Here is a 15,872-nt window from a genome sequence, read left to right as displayed (position 1 = left end):
TTGACAGCAGAAATTGAAAGACCGATTGACAGTTTATGTTCCAGCGGCAACAACAAAATACACGGGAGGGTTGCATTTTTGCTAATGCTTCTACCTGGTAATTGTACCATGGTTCCAACATAAATCTCCTACCCAGATTGCGCACTCACAGTTCAAAATTGCTTCGTTCTACGCAAATACGTCATAGTTGACTCTTGAGCGAATAAAAAAAAGAGCTAAAGGAAAGAGTCAATTCATACGTCATAAAAAACAGCTGATCTAATGTTTACATGTGCAAAGCGCAATCTTCTTGTGTGAATTGTGGTGTTCCAAATATGAGCCAAATCGGACCAAGAATACGATTTTTTTTAATATCTCGATCCTTGCGCTACCTGGTGCCGATTTTTTGCATATGTCGCTTTCTATTCATGTATGAAACGTTGGGTCTATTCGATGGGGGTAAATTATAGTTCATGTAGTAAAAAAAGGAGTACTGCCCGAAGCAATAATGTGCGCGCACTTCCTTTGTAACTACAGCGAGCAGGGACCGTCGTTTTGTTGTTGTTCTGCTATGCAAGCAGAAGTGACTAAAATTGATGGCGGTGCTTTTGTTATTGTAACTTACCGTTGTCCAATGAAATAAAAAGAATACAGTACTTGCTGTACAATAATTTGTATTTATTGATCTTTGGATAATTGCTAGTGCTTGGAGTGTTGCCCAAAATAATATTGTGCGCACACGTCCGAACAATTCGCTCAAATCCAATTGAGTTATGTCGATCATCAATTAAATATCTATACATTGAAATATAACGAGGATTGCTAATTTGTGTTAGCAAGTATTCATTGAATGTGATTATATACATATTTTACGAAAACCCTACAGGGTTGTATTTAGCTTCATTACATAGATTAATCTATTACAAATACTGTGGTAACATATAGTTAATACAAGTCAAAGAAATAATTATGATTTCAATTACGAACGAACATACATAAATATATGATTGCTTCAGTCTCCCCCTAGGATGCCGAAATCGTCCCGATGAGGGTCTAATCGATGACGAATAACATTGACTGGTGCCTCTGTTACATCTTTCGCACTTCGATAGGGAGTGAGTGCGGATGCGTGATATATACCAAGTGGTTGTTGTAAGTTATCTTCCTGCGCAATAACATACGTTGTTGACCCTTTTCGTTCTATAATGGTGTATGGCCTATCACGTTTAGGAGCGAACTTTGCCGTCACCCCTTACTTGCATTGCTCAGAACATGTGTAGTAACCAGTACTTTTGCTCCTAATTCAAACACATTATGTCCACGTCGTTTTGAATTAGTAATGCCTTTTTTGGCATCTTGTTGCTTCCTTCTTGCTCTTTGGTTAAATAATTTTACTCGGCTTTAGATAATAATCTTCTGGCATACTCTATTGGGTGTTCACTAGGACCCTCCCCCTGGAGCAAAACTGCCCCAGGTGCGTAACCGCTGGCATCAGTTTCTTTTAAAATTGTAAGCGATGGCGTGGAGATACAAGCAATTCTCGTTTGTCGGACTTTCTCTCGTTGTTTTTATGGGAGGCGCAAACAGACGCGAACTATTTTCGGGAGTTGTTACACCGATAGGAAGTGAATCCCTAAAAATGTTTTGTACCATTTTAGGCGAGTACTGATTGTTTTGAGGCGTTCTTCCAGCTGGTTTACCAAGAGTACCGATTTCTGGGATATGAGGTGTTTTGCTCCTTCGATAGCCGTTTTCGACAAAATCAACAAATATAGATTTTTTGTTCATATCTTCTGCACTGACTCCAGAAGCCTTACAAGCATCAATATATTCTACTGCAATATCTAGTGCAAGAAGCTGGCTGTCATCATTGGATTTGACAAATTCGTATTTAACGTTTGGTTCATCAGCGAAATACCAGAATTTTCGCGCCATATTTAAAACAATATTGGATTGTTCCATAAAATCTGGACCAATGAGTGTACGGTTTTTAGTGGCATACGGTAGAGAAACTAGCCGAATTTTCCTTTGGCGGTTTCTAATCGTTATGTCGCAAACGGTAGATAATACTTTTTGCGTGGTGGTACTGCCATCTGCTAGGGTAACATCGGCTTAGACGTCTTGGAAAATACACCCTTTCATGTCAAAATCTTCCGTAAGTTTGCACTGGCAATACTTGTCTTCGCACCTGTGTCGAAAATAGCTTCTCCCTTTAAGCCAAACATCTCTACGTGGACAGACGGGATCGGTCTACCAACAACTGTTGTGGAAACATTGTTAAATGCCAGATATTTTGGACTTTCTTTGTTTCTTCCACTACATTTTACACAGTTAGACCGATAAACGCCTGGTGCACCGCATCCGTAACACGAGAAAGCTGCCGTACGTTTTGGAGCAGCGTTTTGTGATGGTGTTTCGCCAACCTTTGATGTACTGGCTTGTTGTTGTGGCGCATTTTGTTGCTGTTGTTGTTTCTTTCGGCAAATATCGACGGTATGACCACGACCTCGATAGAAAGAGCATTGCTTTGGGTCTTCTACATGCGCCTGGTCAGTGACGACAGGTATGCTTCGTGTGACTGCATGAAAAAGCATTTCTGCTTCACGGCAATGTCTCAATAATTCCTCGAAGGTTGGTGTTAATTCACGACGGACCCGCTCACGAATCTTAACAGACAAGAGTCCGTAAATCATGCTTATTTGTACCGACTCATTTACGCTTTCTTTCAGCTGTGAAAATAATAGCCGCTTTTTACAAATGAAGCTGTCGGTTGGTTCTCTTGCCTGTTGCTTGTGTTCAAAAATTGAAATAAAAATTTTCCAATCCGGATTTGGTGGTGAAAATGTTGTACGGATTAAATGAACCGCTTTGTTAAATGTTGTAATGCTTTCTTTCACCCCAATCCACCATGTTGCTGTATAATCTTCTAAGAGAAGTGGCATTGTGCGCAATGCGTCTGCGTCGAAAACTCGTTCAATATCTTTGTAAACGGTGACAGATGCAAGGAACTCCTCTACAGCCTCTGGACTTCGGTGTCCACGGAAACGTGCAGTACACCCCGTAAATGAGCCTCCTTTTCTTTCGCCCGATATCACTGCCAAAATTTGGCTAAATTGTTTTGGCGAAAACGTCGCCATTGGTTCGGCTTTGTCTTTGTTCGTAGCCGCTAAGTTGGGCGCCAATGAAACGTTGGTTCTACTCGATGGGCGTAAATTATAGTTCATGTAATAAAAAAAGGAAAGGAGTACTGCCCAAAGCAATAATGTGCGCGCACTTCCTTTGTAACTACAGCGAGCAGGGACCCTTCGTTTTGTTGTTGTTCTGCTATGCAAGCAGAAGTGACTAACATTGGTTGCGGTGCTTTTGTTATTTTAGCTTACTGTTGTCCAATGAAATAAAAAGAATACAGTACTTGCTGTACAATAATTTGTATTTATTGATCTTTGGATAATTGCTAGTGCTTGGAGTGTTGCCCAAAATAATATTGTGCGCACACGTCCGAACAGTTCGCTCAAAACCAAGTGAGTTATGTCGATCATCAATTAAATATCTATACATTGAAATATAACGAGGGTTGCTAATTTGTGTTTGCAAGTATGCATTGAATGGGATTATATACATATTTTACGAAAACCCTACAGGGTTGTATTTAGCTTCAGAACAATTAATCTATTACAAATACTGTGGTAACGTATAGTTAATACAAGTCAAACAAATAATGATGATTTCAATTACGTACGAACATACATAAATATATGATTGCTTCATGTATGTAATATGTGTTCCAAATATAAGCCTAATCGGACCACAAGTACGATTTTTTTGAATATCCCGATCCTTGCGATTTTTTTTTCATCTGTCGCCTTCTATTCATATATGTAATATGTATATATTTATTTAAAAATTTGTTCCTAGCACAACAATTTTGACAAATTATTTAACAGTGCTAGTCATGAATAGCATGAGCTATAAAAATTGAACATTTATAATAATAATAAATTAAATTAATCAAATTAAATATAACGGATAATAGTGAAATATTTATGTATGTTAAAGTAAATCTTAAAACTAAAGAAAAGTAATTAATAAATATTAAAAGACAGCAGTAGTGATGATAACCTTTGGCTGGTTATAGATCGAATAGTATTTAACAAATAAAGAAAGAAGACACAGAGAAAGGAAAAGGACGTAGAAATTAACATTTTAACAACAACAATCTGAGATCCAGTTTAAGAGTCGTTAAAAAATTATGTTAGCTCTTTTTTGAAGTGCAGAGCATTACTTAAGAGTCGAAGGCTTGTAGGTAGGGGGTTCCAAATACGTATTACAGTAACAAAGAATTGGCGCTCAGAGGTTAGCGTGCAGTATCTAATGTGCTTAAGAAGAAGCACCGATCTTGATGATTGCAGAAAAATAAGCTTACGATATAGATAGTCAGGTTCCTTCGTGTGTATCAATTTATGGAGGAAGTACAGTGTCTTGACTTTTAAAAGATTTTCGAAAGAAATGTTTAGCAACCTTTCAGCATGTTGTGATACGTGGTCAAATCTTTTCAACCCATAATCATATCTAGCAATGTTGTTGTAAACAATATTTAGTTTGTTCTTGCACAGATAGTCACAGTTTGAGTAAATCACAAAACCATGGAGTAGCGTAGGTATTAAGTACGCTTTAGCCAGAAGTAGTCTTATGTGCAAAGGCGTGAAATACTGTGTTAACCATAGTGTACGAAGCATTTCATACACTTTTCCAACCGTTCTAAAAATATGGTCTTTCCATGTCAATGTTTTGTTAAAAATTACACCTAAGTTTTTCGCCGCATCTACGTATTCTATAAGAACTTCTATGAATAACAATACATTTTATACATAAGCCATTCATAGTAGCCCATGAAAATATTTGATTCAAATCGTGGTTTAAGTTACTTGTGCACAAGCTAGTTTGATCACGAGGACAACACGTAAACAACTGCACATCATCAGCGTAGATATGAATATTACAATACTTAAGGACATCGGGTAAGTCATTGATATACAGAACAAATAACAGAGGACCCAGGGTAGAGCCTTGAGGGACGCCTCTTAAGACATGTAGGAAGTCAGACTTTTCACCACCTATACATACTGCTTGAGTCCTATCGCCAAGATATGATCTTATAAGGGCAACTGCATGACCAGAGAAGTTAAATAAGTTTTCCAGTTTCCTACAGAGCAGAATGTGGTCTACAGAATCAAAAGCTTTAGAATGGTCAAGAAGTGTTAAGAAGGCAATGTAACTTTCATCCACTCGCTCACGAATTTCTTCTGTCACAGATAATAGTGCCGTTGTACAGCTCCGCTTTGACCTGAAACCGGACTGACTGTCTGACAGGAGCTTGTATTCATGTACATATGATACGATTCGCCCATGTAGAATACGTTCAACGACCTTAGATAGGAAAGGGAGTATGTCTATTGTTTTGTATGTTTTCCAAATATATAGTCTATTTCATTTCATTTTATTTCATTTATTTATTACGGCAAAAAAGCCTAATTCATAGATTAAATTAGATTAAAATTTACTATCTTATTGCTTAGGTTTTACAATATACGTAAAGCTTTGCTTTAAAAGCTACAATTTCATTACAAATTTTTATATCTATAGTCAGTTCATTGAAAATTTTTAGACCTTTATAAAAAATATATTGCTGATCTATTTCAGTTCTGAATAAAGGCAGTTTGAAATTATGTTTATTCCTTGTATTAATGTTATGTGTTTGCTTAACTAATACTACGTTTTTACTTAGATATTCAGGTACATTTTCACTTTTAATATTAAATATAAACTTCATAGCGTGAAAAAAAATCTTTGCTTGACACTTAACCAGTTCAAACTTCTCAGCATATCAGCCCTGCGAGTATCTCTAAGTTTTTCAAGAATAAATCTCATACATCTGTTTTGCATATTTTGAAGTTTATCTATTTCTTTGTCAGACACAATGAATATAATAGATGCGCAGTATACAAAATGCGGTTCTATAATGGACTTATATATAATTATTTTGTACTTTTTTTGAATATATTTGGATGTTCTCTGCATAACCCCAATTTTTTTTTGCAACTTTCCCGACTGTGTAGTTTATATGTTCTTCAAACTTGAGTTTGTTATCAATTACAATTCCCAAATATTTTATTCTGTCAACTTTTTGTAAGCTTTCATCATTTATTTTTAAACCAATTATATCCTCCTCATTAACGTTCCTCCTTGTTATTATTATAAATTTCATTTATTTAAGTTAAGTTTCAGTCTATTTCCGCACAACCATTTATACAGGTTATTCAGTTCATGTTGTATTTTAGAAAGTGCAGAATTAATATTATTCTCACTAATCATTATTAATGCATCATCAGCGATTAGTTTAATTTCACAACCTTCAATAGCGTTAACTATATCATTACTATAACCCTACAAGACAGGTACCCGTTCCCTAATCGATTACTTAATCGTCATCAATAACTTGTTCACCAATTATCGTCTTAATGACTTTTACATTGCTGTCGTGAAAAAGGTAACGCATGCGCTCTCTCAAAATAGTGTACGTGTGACTCGCTTTCTCGCTCTTACCTATTGTGTTTTCGACATTCCTTCTCGCTCGATGTTATTTACATTTTTAAGTTTCTTCATCAGTTATGTTTTCGTTTTCGCTAACCAAAACATATGCAACAACAACAACACGGGTAACTGGCCTATCGGTTACCCGTATCGGTTACCTTCTGTCAAATCGCTTTTTCTATGAATGAAACGCGTCCTTTATGTTCAGATAATATTTAATTATAAATTATTCATATATACAATGTTTTTTTACAATTTAAATTATTGCCTTATTACTCTAGCGAACTTTACATATGTGAATTTTTATATTTATAAACTATATAAATACATTAACGTCTATTCATAGTCGTGCCCTTTCCGAAACCTTGTTTTGAAGTTCTTATTTTTCCTGCGCTGGTAGTGTTGCTCATCAGTTTGCAGTCATATTAGTTTGGTAGGTATAGTAACATCAGACGTAGGGAAATTAGGAAGCATGTCAGGAGTATCACCAGAATCCAAAGAAGCATGGTGATTCATTTCGTCACCTCCGTTTTCTTCCATATCCGGATTCATTCCATACTAGTCATTATAAATAGCTTGTAGATGCCACATAGGTGTAACCATACCCTCAAGATATTTCCGTTCAAATCTTGTGGTGTACACGTAAACTTGTATTTGTTCTAAATTATTCACCACATTCTAAACATAGAAAAGATGTATTAAGTGTTTGCGTAAATACCATTGTGATTACAATATGGACAAACATTCAATTCTAAACTTTTCGTTGTTACATCAATTGTTTCAGCGTGTTGTACACGTAAATGAAAATTCATACTTGAATGTATTTTCGTCTTCCAATCGCATAATTTACATTTTAAATAATGACTATTAGCCATATGAGAAATCTCATGGTCCAATAATTTGTTGAAGCTTGGTGTAGCTGCTTGAATATCACAAAATTTACATTTTGCACCACGTTCGTTATATTTAAATTGTAAATGTTCTGGTTTCTCTACACGATGCATAAAGTTTAGATGCTTTTTCCAACAATGTGCTGAATTTAATTGAAATACATACATTGGGCATTGTCTCATGATAAATTTTCCATAAATATACTGAGCCTCTTTATGTAGGCTCTTTTCTTAACATCTAATTCTGGTCGTACCGGATATGACAGTTTTGCTTCAGGTTATAATCGACACTCATACTATTTTCAGATTCTGTTTCATAATTTTCATCATTTTCAACATTGGACTTTGCATCAACATCATTATCATCATCGTCATTTTTTGATAACTCTGTTTTAAGCTTCATATTTATCAAAGGTTCATCTTCCTTAGTATTAGAATTAGAAACATTGTCATCTTCGGTTAAGTTTTTATCAAGTTTAGCTTTTTTCCTAGGTTTAAATTCTTTACTATCCGTACTAGAATTAATACCAACATCAACATTTTTCGTGGTCTGTTTGAGTTTTTAAATTTGCCAATGGTTCGCCTTTATCAGTATTAGAATCAGAATGGCCTTGGCCATCTTCACCGTGTTGCAAAGTAGGCGACACATGTTGGTGTTGATGTTTGCGCATATTGCGGATATGTTGGTGGTTCACTAGTCATTAATTGCTTAGAAGTTTCAACGTGTTGCGTTTGTTGTTGTTGCTGGCTGATGATGTGGTGTTAACGTTTGTTGTACAATTTATTCGGGTGATTGCACATATTGTTGGTGTGTTATAGTGCTGGAAAACCTTCCGATATTGAAAGTCCTTGATTAGTGTAATCCCCACGTAGTGAACTACTCCTGTGACCGCGTCCGCGGTAACTATTACATCTGAAGGCGCTTAAGTTACAGGCATAGCTGACATCGCTTATATAACAGGTTGACTCTAAAGTAAAAACCAAAACAAAATATTAGAATCAGTGTTTATGAATAACATATTTAAAATAAGCTCTTACAACAACGTGATCGGTGGCTACATCCCCGTGAAAGTAGTGTGGTGTTCCTCCTTGTATAAACGTAGATACTGGATGTGCTCAACCGTGCAGTTTTCTTCTAATTTGAGCAAATGTATGTTCTTACAGCCACAGCTGGAATATTTGGGATATTTCTATCCTCACATCGTCAAAATCAAATTACCTAGAATGAAAAAGAAACTCATATCAGTAAGAATAGATTAAAAGTTTTTAATATAAGCCGAAAAGTGTTCCATAAATAGGGCTCCACACATAGCTCTTTTCCAAAGGCACAAGAGAAATTTCAGATAACTAGAATCAGGACCTAGTAAAGTAACTTCAAAGGCGATTTAGTCGCCACTACTTCGTATGCGCATTTCTCTACGCTCCCTTTCGGCATGCATCATCAATTTCGTCATTACTATAAAGGCCATCTTGCTCACAGCAATCCAACAATCTATTTGTCCGGAAATTCGTGGAACTAAATTCCTAATGGAAGGTTCCTCTCCAAAAACTCTGTTTACAGACAGTCTTTCGCCGTGAAAACGAGGGCAGTGAAATATTACATGTTCTGCGCTTTCCAATTCGGACGGACAGCTTGGACAGAAAGGATCCTCCTCTATCCCACGCTCATGTAGATATTCCTTCAAGCCACAGTGCCCGCTCAATATCTGTGTGAGATGGTAATTTAGTTTGCCGTGTTTTCGCTCGTACCATTTCGCTATATTCCGGACTAGCATGAAGGTTCAGCGCTCTTTTCTCAAATCTTCCCGCCGTTCTTGCCACCTAACTATTGTTCGTGACCTTGCGCTTTTCTTAGCATCTTCAGATGGTCGGCTGAATCCAATGCCATACAGATCGGCCATTTCACATGAGAGTAGATCTACTGGGATTTTCGGGGATAAAACATGGATCGCGTCGTCGGAACAGCACATGCTATTCGTATAGCAGTAATGCGGTAAGCTGCTAGTATATCTTTTTGGTGGACCATTTTAGATCTGTGCCATACTGGTGCTGCATATAATATTATAGAGCTGGTTACGTTGGATAATCGCTGACGGGTAGCTTCGCTTGGGCCGCCGATGTTGGGCATTATTCGCGTTAGGGTTCCACTAACTCTAGAAACTTTGTCCCCCACCGCCCTGAAGTGCTCCCTAAAAGTTAGTTTTGAGTCAATGATTACTCCTAGATATTTCAAGGAGGGCTTTGAATTTATTTGAAAATCTCCTATGGTTAGAACCAACTCATCCACAGTCCGCTTTGAGCTCATCAGAACCACTTCTGTCTTATTGCTAGCCATCTCCAGCCCCGTGTTCGTCAACCATTCCGTTATTCTTCCCATGGCGTCATTACATAATGCTTGGAGCAGATCAAGTTTCTTGGCCACTGCTACTACGACAATATCATCTGCATAGCCGACAATTTCCGTGCCTCCGGGAAGGTCGATTTGTAGCACCCCGCCATACACCGCATTCCAAAGAGTTGGACCTAGAACAGATCCCTATCTAATCTATCTATCAAATTATTCGGAGCAGGTACGGAACTTGTCTTGGGACACCCAAAGTGCACTCACGCTTCTCATGGCTCCAGCGGGTTAGCGGCTTCCTAGAACTTAAGCCACTTGCTGCTTCTAGATCTGACATCTGTCAGCTGGAGTCTTAGCCCGGCAAGCGCAGGGCACGAGCACAGAATGAAATCGATCGTTTCCTCCTCCAACTCGCACTTCCTACATCTGCTATCACTGACCAAGCCTAATTTAAAGGCATGTGACGCCAGAAGGCAGTGTCCAGTAAGAATACCCGTCATGAGTCTAGTCTACAGTTTAATGATAATAAAAATATAAGAATCAGTGTTTATGAATAACATATTTTAATTAATCTCTTACAACAACCTGATCGGTGGCTACATCGCCATGTAGGTAGTGTGGTGTTCCACCTTGTATAAACGTAGGTACTGTATGTGCTCAACCGTGCAAATTGACATTACCAGTAACATTATTTACATAAACATAGCTTGGTATTTGTGCAGGCCTCAATATAGCATACATTGGTCCAGTTCGGTGTGCACCAGCCACTGGTACAAACACTTTTGAATGCATAGCTTTCATATAGGATGGATGTCCAGCAGTGCTCCGGTTGTGCCAATATGTAATGGGCTGCTCCGTCTCTTGGTACGGCTGTATAGGTATAGGCGGGTGCAATGTATTACTAGGCTCAAGATCGGAAGGTACATAGATGGCTCGAAGACGCCAGAGGGGATTGGAGCCAGAGTTTTCGAACCCAGAACCAAAATATCAGTAACTCTAAAAGCACATCCGAGCATTTTCGAGCGGAAGTATTCGCCATAAGTTAGTGCGCTAAGCTGAACCTTCAGCGCTGATACCCCAATGAAACAATTGCCATACTCAGTCAGGCAGTCAGGTTCCACTAAAGGCACTTGCGGCGTTCGAAATAAAGTCAGCACTTGTCCTTCAGTGCGTAGAAAAGCTGAATCAATTAGGAGCACACAACGTAGTACTGTTGGCCTGGGTCCTAGGCCACAGGGGAGTGGAGGGCAATGAGCAGGCGGACTCCATGTTTAATTTGTTGCGTCTCTCCCACAAATTGTCAACCCCCCACAGATCCTTGCAGCGGGTCTGCGCCATACTCTCCTCTTCCGGGAAGGTATCGACCCCAATCCGGGTACTTCTACTGACTACAGTATTGAGAAATGGTTTTGCTGCGTTTGTCGGAAAAGAATCTTTTTAGGACGGTCATATATATAAGGGCCTGAAATATTTCAATGAACTTCCTAATCACATAAAAAGTAGTAATAACTTCAATACTTTTAAAAAAAGTTTATTGGAGCATTGTAAAACCCTTCCAATAAGATAAAGTTTTTTTTCTTTTATTTTTTTACATGATATACCGATACTGGAGCGAAAAGGGAATGGTAATATTGGTATCAGCAAAATACAATGCATCCGGCCCTAAGGAACAGAAAATCGGTGGCCACCTGTAACTCCAGACAGTTCCACCAACTAATTTCGCTGGAATTCGGTATTTCCAGCTGGTATTTACTGTTGCTGATCGGAATCACTCGCATTCCGACAGCATTAATATAACAATAAAATTATATAATGTGTAACAAAAATAAAGAAAATAAGGCCAAATAAAAGTTGCAGCAGGGGGGGATTGGAAACACGTCCTTTTCAACCTCCCATTATATGTTGAGCTGTGCTAATCGGAATCTTCATGCATTCCGACAGCGTCTTTAATAAACAAAGTTGAGGGGTTATTTTCAATTTCCAACATCCAAAGACATGTTTAGCTGCATTGATCGGCGACTAATACATTCCGACAGCTTAAAATACATATAATTGAAAAATATAAGTTCCAAATTTTGTTGCCTTAAGCTGGGAGCACTGGAGGATTGGAAACGTCGTAATGAGTGGCTTCTAGACTCGCCCCTTTGTCAGGCTAGTAAATATGCTGATCGGAATCACATGGCATTCCAACAGCATATTCAATAGAAATAAGTGATTATAACAATGAATTGTACTTAGTAGTTTAAGTTTTAGGCCTAAACAGCCGTAATAATAAATAAATTAAATTAAAAAAATAAATACTCTTGTCAGTGTTTCACGTTCAAGGGATGGTTGTATCGGACAGGTTGCTCTGGGCTAGATTCCAAAATCCAGCGTCCTCGTAACTTTTATAAATCTTTTGTGGCTCTTGTTGTTCACGGCCTCATTACATTATGAGGAAATACGGCACCTGAGAACACAGCCGTATGAAGCTAAAAAACACAAGCATGTCTTCAGTGAACTCCACAAACAGGCGTCGGACCTCTATGCCGGTGATTCCTGTACTCAAAGAACAAAACTAGCAGAGGAGGAACGCACTCTCCCTAGGGAAACGAGAGTAGTCACTCCTTCTCAACTTCGAGCTGGATAACGTAACAGATTAAACTCTTACCTATCCAGAATCACCCCGACATACAAAACATTGTCCTGCTTGTAATGTGTCCCCAGATGTCACCAACCATCTCTTTAACTGTATTGTGCAACCAACGCCTCTAACACTCCTCTCATTATGGCCCACCCCTGTTGAAACAGAAAGTTTCTTTGGACTCCCGTTAGAGGACATTGATGACAATTTGTGATCGGTAGCACCTATTGGATGGGGCGAAGCACTGCTACTACAACAACAGCAGGCGGACAACACGGAAAGAGAGGCAGCAACTGCATGACCCATCGATCCCGAGCCGTTCCTGCCAGTTGGCCCACAGGGGCATTTATTAGCAGAAGGGAGGGAAAAGAGAGAACACTGGCGCAATATGCCAGGCCTGAGTCAATCTAAGTTACTGTTAGGGGGTTACAGCACATCGCGATATAGGGCATTAATAGGCCTCTCAAAAAGATAACCTAAGAACCCCAACGGCTATTCTTACAAGACACTGTAGACTGAACAGTCACATGCAAAAGCTGCGTATAGTATCGAACAACACATACCGATTTTGTGATGGATCAGCAGACGGTGGACCATATCCTTCTAGATTGCGGCGCAATTTCAAGACGTAGGGCTAAGTTTATGGGCTCACCATGGCCAGAGCATTCCCACATTTAATCCCTCAAGCAAAGAACACTGCTGGGGTTCATCAAGGAAGTCGGCTAGGATGAGGTGCTGTGTAGGAGATGTGCAAGTCACTGTGCAATCCTCAATAAATGATCTATCTATCTACATTCCGGTAACAAGCACCATTGTGGTACTAGCCCCACCATCTCGGGAACTATTGATATGACTACATTAAACCTTCTAGGGATTGAATATTAATAATGCCGGCAATGCGAAAGTCTGCTAAAATGCACCATTCTCCATGGAATGCTCGATATATAACTTTCCACGTTTTGAAACAGTGATGAAAAGAGCAAAATTTACAATAATTTTAACTGGCTGTGGGTATTGTGTTGATGTCCTCTGTTGTTGTTGTTGTAGCGATAAGGTTGCTCCCCGAAGGCTTTGGGGAGTGTTATCGATGTGATGGTCCTTTGCCGGATACAGATCCGGTACGCTCCGGTACCACAGCACCATTAAGGTGCTGGCCCGACCATCTCGGGAACGATTTATGTAGCCACATTAAACCTTCAGGCCATCCCCTCCCTCCCCAACCCCAAGTTCCATAAGGAGCTTAGGGTCGCCAGAGCCTCGTCTGTTAGTGAAACAGGATTCGCCGCGGATAGGTGAGGTTGACAATTGGGTTTGGAGAAGCTATATGTTGCGCTGGCAACCTGCAGGATTGCGCTACACAGCCCCTTGAATCTGGTATTTTAGTCGCCTCTTACGATAGGCATACCTACCGCGGGTATATTCTGACCCCCCCCCCCCCCCCCTAACCCGCTGGGGGGGTTGAGTTCCTCTCTTAACGCAATGTAATGACAACTGCGATGCAGGGAAAATGACAAAAATCTTGAAAACTACTGATAATAATTAATTTTTCCTCCCCTTCTATGCAGTTCTATGCATACATACATATGTATTTTTCTCTCCAAATGCTAATTAAAAAAATTAATTGGTTTTCACATGAACTTCGAACTCTGACGTATTTGCATTCTTCAGTTGTTTATCAACAAAAGCATGACAAATTATCACTAAAAAATTCATACATGTTGCTTTTATATTTAATATGGTAGCCAATTTACTTACCCTTTCTGGTGCGATGATTCCTGAACAATCGGGCCTGACGCGATTTTTTTTGCCTTAAGAGAGCGTGCTTAACGCGAACCCTATCATGTTATGGCACAACTTTGGTGATGCAAAAAATCAAAGACATTTCTGCTTCTAATGCTTCTAGGATAGCAGCAGCAGCTCCCGGTGGCACCACATAAATAATAGTTGCATGCCGATCAGTTGCCTTTTTTGCTCCGGCTACCTATTCAATTTTAATTCACATTACATTATCTACTATTGCAATTTTTAATCACTACAAATCAATATAAATTACCGAAGCAAATACTGGCAAACCAAGATGCGTAGTTCCACCCTTTTTTAGGGAAATACATCCAACCAGTTTGATACCGTATTCCAAGGCATGTTGCTTGTAAAGTACCTTGTTTTTGTAGATTTCCTCTGATTTTGGCATATTCTGAGCTGAATCGCAACCCGGCGGAGAAGCTATCTATTAGAATAATATAACATTTTTTTTATTATTTAAAAATGCACATACGTATGAATGGAAATCAGAAAGTAAATAATGTTGTTGTTGTTGTAGCGATAAGGACACTCCCCGTTATCGACTTTGTTGGTCCTTTGCCGGATGCAGATCGGGTACGTTCCGGGAACCATTAAGGTACTAGCCCGACCATATCGGGAGCGATTTAGTTGACATAAAACCTTGTAGGCCATCCCGTCGATTCTATACAACTTAATATGGTAACGATTTAAAAGACGGTGCACCACCCAATTTTTATCAAAAATTATCAAACGTGGAATCAAAAGGCGCGCCTCGAGCTCCGTTTTTATTATTATTTAATATTTTTAAATTAGGTGGTGTACCGTTTTGTAAAACTTTACCCTTAATATTATTTTGGGCGAAGGCCGCCAACGCAATAAGATGGTCTCTGCAGCAATATTCTTAATTTCCGTCACATGTCACAACTCAAATTAACTTAATGTTATTTTGGGCGAAGGTCGCCAACGCAAAAAGGTGTTCTCTGCAACAAAATTTTTAATTTCCGTCACATGTCACAACTAAAAGCACAAGATATTTTTCGTTGTAAACAATTTATATTTTTTTTTGCGTTTCAATGTTTTCCGGAATAATTAATGAACTGTCATTTCGATGACAGCTTTAAACGTCGATGTGTTAGTGGAGAGCGAAAAAAGTTTTGAATGTGTGGGTGAACTGGTTACCTCCGTCTTGTAGGGAAATTAAGAACAGTATCGGTGTCTCATGTAGGCATAGAACGTAGAACTGAGATCCTGAACAATATTTTAACTGAAGCTATGCAAGCATTGACGTATGAGAAGAGGATCCAAATACAACTGAGGAATAAGTGGTATGACCGTGAGCTAAAGGAACTGCACAAAAGAAAATTTGAATTCTATAATACTGCTAGAAATACTGGCAACTGGGTGGATTATAATGGCATAAAAAAAATATATAAAAAAACTGTTATGTATAAAAAGAAGAAATATATGGAAGATAAAGTGCTCGATAGTGCAGGAGACATGAAGCGGATGTGGAAGTCTTTAAAACATCTTGCTGAGCTCACCGATGACAGAAAGGTCGTTAGCAAAATAGTAATTAACGGTGAATGCCTCGAGAAGGAATACGATATAGCCAATGCCCTAAATACATTTTTTGTACAGAGCATAGCTGAAATTAATGATAGCATTG

At 38.7% G+C, this 15,872-nt stretch overlaps 1 long non-coding RNA gene across 1 annotated transcript; it reads right to left on the bottom strand.

Annotated features, from left to right (window-relative positions):
* Positions 1–6,767: 6,767 nt before the first annotated feature.
* LOC137254435 (uncharacterized) lies at positions 6,768–15,348 on the bottom strand. Its single transcript, XR_010953992.1, has 5 exons — positions 15,047–15,348; positions 14,478–14,651; positions 14,180–14,405; positions 8,499–8,679; positions 6,768–8,428 (listed from the first exon to the last, which is right to left on the bottom strand). It is a non-coding gene; the product is annotated as an uncharacterized lncRNA (long non-coding RNA).
* Positions 15,349–15,872: the final 524 nt, after the last annotated feature.

This window comes from Eurosta solidaginis, chromosome 5 (assembly GCF_040869045.1).
Source record: "Eurosta solidaginis isolate ZX-2024a chromosome 5, ASM4086904v1, whole genome shotgun sequence".
Taxonomy (NCBI): Eukaryota; Metazoa; Arthropoda; class Insecta; order Diptera; family Tephritidae; genus Eurosta; species Eurosta solidaginis.
This window is presented reverse-complemented; position numbering and strand designations above follow the sequence as displayed.